Genomic DNA, 4,551 nt, shown 5'->3' on the forward strand with positions numbered 1-4,551 from the left:
GGCCCACTAAAGTTCGTACATGTCTTTAGGCCAAATTAGATAATTTGAGCCCATTACGACGAGCAATTAATTGGTTCAGCCATTAATTGGTTCAGCCATTAATTGGTTCAGCCATTAATTGGTTCAGCCATTAATTGGTTCAGCCATTAATTGGTTCAGCAATTAATTGGTTCAGCCATTAATTGGTTCAGCCATTTCCATCACTGCTTCAGCCATTAATTGGTTCACAAACATACATTTATTCCATTGCATTCGAGACAGAGGATACTGAACAGATTCAGATGGCGATTTTGGCAGGCTTGTATTATTGATAGTGGAGAGTGTCTCGACCACTACATCATAACATAAATTAGGACGAGAACCAAACAGATTAATCATGAGTTATTGCCATATTACCTGGCCTAGATTTACTGGAAAGAAACAATGGGGTTGCCTTGCTGTTTTCAGAGTTTGTCTTCTTATCTTCAGCAACCTGCACAAAATTAACACACTAGCATTGCTTTCATTGGCCAAGTCAGATAATAGGAAAGCAACATTGACACAATGAACATTTGGGCAACTAGCCTACAACAAATTAACACAATATGGCACAACTATCATCAGCCAGGTAAGGTAGTACGAAAGCAACATTGACTCAATGAATGAATTGGCAACCAGAGAAGCACTACAATTCAGTAATGTGCGTGATATGAGATAGTACATTCATGCCGCTCTACCAGGCAGTTTTCCTTACAAAAATCAACATTGGCGCCTTTAACATTTTGCTACAACTAATTTTAGATCAGATAAGGTTAGATTCACGCCGATTAACAAAATACATGTTGATGTAAAAATATAGTGATATACCACAGGTACTTACATCAGCATTGGAGCACAGAGAATTCCCGCAAGATTTCCTCGAATACGATCCCAATGGAGGAAGTCTTCTATCGTTTAACCTTATTTTCTAAAAGAGAGATGGGTAAGAAACATGTAGAAAATATGATCAGAAAGCTATAAAATTTCATGATGCAAGGATACGCACACGCTTCTTAGAATGGAGTTGACATTCTTTTGCTGGACTAGAGCGGACTAGTTCTTTGGCCACTGGAATCTACTTATTATCAGTGGGAGTTGGGTTTCTCTGTGCTGGAGCAGTATCTATGAAAAATGGAGTTGGTTTATTATCTCCTGGCGTTTGGATCTTTTGCAAAGACCTGGTTTGTAACCCTTCAGATTCTAACATAGCCGTCTTCCCCTTGCATGCCTTATATAGAAGAATGGTGATTCAGTTATAAAACATGCTACATCAGAGATGGAATAGGTACTGAAGAATAGAGAGGCATGACATATTGACATGTATTCCCTCCATCCAGAAATAAATGGATGGGTCTAGGCGTATTTCAGTTCTTGATACATCTAGTTTTATCCATTTCTGCGACATTTAATCCGGACGGAGGGAGTATGATGTAAGAGCTAGGGATACAACGGGACAACATAGTAAAAAAACACTGAAAACCCCACTGCAGAACCAAAGTATTCAAACCCACTCATATGAGATAGTACACTCATGCAGCTCAGGATGCAAAACTACCAGGCAGTTTTCCTTACAAAAATCAACATTGTGGCCTTTAATCATACATTTTGCTACAACTAAATTTAGATCAGATAAAGGTTGGATTCACGCCGATTAACAAAATACATGCTGATGTAAAAATATAGTGATATATAACAGGTACTTACATCTACATTGGAGCACAGAGAATTCCTGCAAGAATCTTTCCTCATAAATGATACCATTGCAGAAATTCTTCTATCTATTAAGCTTATTTTGTAAAAGAGAGATGGGTAAGAAACATGTAGAAAATATGATCAGCATGCTATAAAATTTCATGATGCAAGGATACGCACACCCTTCTTAGAATTGTGTTGACATATTTTTGCTGGACTGGAGCGAACTAGTTCTTTGGCCACTGGAATCTGCTTATTATCAGTAGGAGTTGGGTTTCTCTGTGCTGGAGCAGTATCTATAAAAACTGGAGTTGGTTTGCTATCTCCTGGCGTTTGAATCTTTTGCAAAGGCCTTGTTTGTAACCCTTCAGATTCTAACATATTCGTCTTCCCCTTGCATGCCTTGTATAGAAGAATGGTGCTTTAATTATAAAACATGCAACAACACAGAGAAGGAATAGGTACTAAAGAATAGAAAGGCATGACATATTGACATGTATTCCCTCCATCCGGAAAAAAAATCGATGGGTCTAGGCGTATTTCAGTTCTAGATACATCCTTTTTTATCCATTTCGGCAACATGTAATCTGAACGGAGGGAGTATGGTGTAAGAGCTAGGGATACGATAGGACAACACAGCAAAAAAACACTAGTTGAATGTAAAACTATATGCTAGTGGAATACGTACAGAAATAACTAAGGCAACATACACGTGTATGATTGGGAAAATAAGATGGCATTGCAACAGAGCACTAGAACAACACTTCAATGTAAAAAACATGGTATGGCAGACAGATGAACTACATACTGATGAATAACAATGCATAAGATATTCAGAAGCATGATGTCCAAATTAAGCAGATGGCATTGCGATAGAGTAGAATGACAGTACTTGAATTTGAAAACATGTTATCATGAATGGAATAGGTACTGAAAAACAGGAAGGCATGACATATTTACATGCATGATCAGCATGCTAAGCACATGGCATTGCAAAAGAGTAGATACACTCCAGGACATTATATGCATGTTGTACCCATATCACAGGCCAAGTTAGAGCAAGGACCTTGTGGGGTGAAGAGGATTCATCATCTTTCTGCAAGTCTTCTGAAGAACTGCCTTTACATATTCCATCATATTGGGTATCATTGACATCAAGTTTATTGGCCTTTACATTGCTCCGTGAGGTTCTTGTGGATATATCAGTGTGTGCAATTATATCTGACATGCATGGAAGACAACTAGTAGTTAGATTTATGTAAATGAGTGCCTGTAGGAGACAACATAAATAGTAGGACTGGGGTTAACTAGCAGCAACAGGTCTCATAAACTAAAGGGAGAACACAGATGAAAGCTACATAATATGTATCATTTGTACTTGAGATTAACTAGATGGCACACAAAAGTATTAAAGAACAACATAGGTAATACTAGAAGTGGTATAATACTATAATCACCAGCCTTTGGGATAGCATTGGCTGATGGATGATAACTATGGAACAGCGTTACCTAAAGAACAAGTATCTTAGCTAAACTATGGAACAGCGTGAACTCCTGAACAAGACCCGTAAGAGATCAGCATGAATATACAGTGAAATGTGATGATCTATTTTCCATGCTTAGATGAATAACAAAGCCATAAATGTTGCACACAAGTAAGATGAGGGTACAACCTATCTGGCTGCCACCATAGGAGTAGGCATCATGTGCTGACTTGTCGATGGCCCTGCAGTTGTTGTGGCTGTCCATGTCAGGCACACGCATTCGATGCAGGGAACTGTTCAGTGGGGAGTATAGTTCCCTTCTGGTGTATGCTTCCCTTGTTGGAGCAGCTGCGGTGAGTCGGAAAACGGTGTGTCTGAAGATGCAGATAATGCATAATGTTAAGAACGACATATCTCTTTGATCTGAAGAAATACACTAAGAGATCAACAGCAAGGTATGAGAGTGGTCACACGTCTGTTGACTGAAGACTAAATTGGGGTCACACGATTTTATTTTATTTTGGTACTGTCCGATCTACGCCGGATGGCTTGATGGCCGTCTTGTGCCTCCCGGCTGACACTGTTCGGAATCTTCCCCGAAGAGCCAGTGACCAACGGCAGAGCAGCCTGCCTCCGCCGTCCGTGGCCCCGGCCAAAACCCCTCTCCCCGCCCCACCACACTGCCATGGTTGCGCCGCCCCGGGCCAATCCACAAAGACTCCCCGTCATCCAGATCCGGCGGCGGCAGTACCTTCAACCCATGCAACTCTAAAAGATAGCCATCTAAGCGCTGCTTCTGCAGCGAACTTGTGGCCCCGCACCCTTATGTTAGACACCAGCCAACCGGCAGCCTAGGAGATCCGCCGCCTCGAGGGGTGCTACTTCCCATTGGGAATCGATTGGCCCAAAATAAAAATTCAGACAACTGACGCCTAAATAAAGTGATTTGAGATGAGTGCGACCTATCTGGCGGCATGGTGAAGTAGGCATGTCCAGCTGCCGAGTCAGTGAGGCCGGCGCAGTTGCGGTGGCGACCGGCGGCAGGGAAAGAGCGATGTCGCGATGGTCAAGGGCTACACAGAAGCAGCGCCAGGACTCTGGACGGATCTGAAGTTGGATCCACTCCGGCGCCGTGAACAACGGTGGGGGTGAATCAGCTCCGGTACGGTTCACGCGGCCGTCGTCGAGGCAGCACCAGCAGCACGGAGTAAGAGGCACACGGCCTAGTGCAAGACGGCAAATGGACAGTGTCTCCGGCATTAGGGAGGAGGGCGGCTGTGAAATTGGTGTGGTGGGGGTGCCATGGAGGTGGGGCTGAGGTTTCGCGGCTCGGGAGAAGGGAGCTTCCCGGGGAGAA

This window comes from Triticum dicoccoides, chromosome 7B, assembly GCF_002162155.2.
Source record: "Triticum dicoccoides isolate Atlit2015 ecotype Zavitan chromosome 7B, WEW_v2.0, whole genome shotgun sequence".
In the NCBI taxonomy this organism is placed as follows: Eukaryota; Viridiplantae; Streptophyta; class Magnoliopsida; order Poales; family Poaceae; genus Triticum; species Triticum dicoccoides.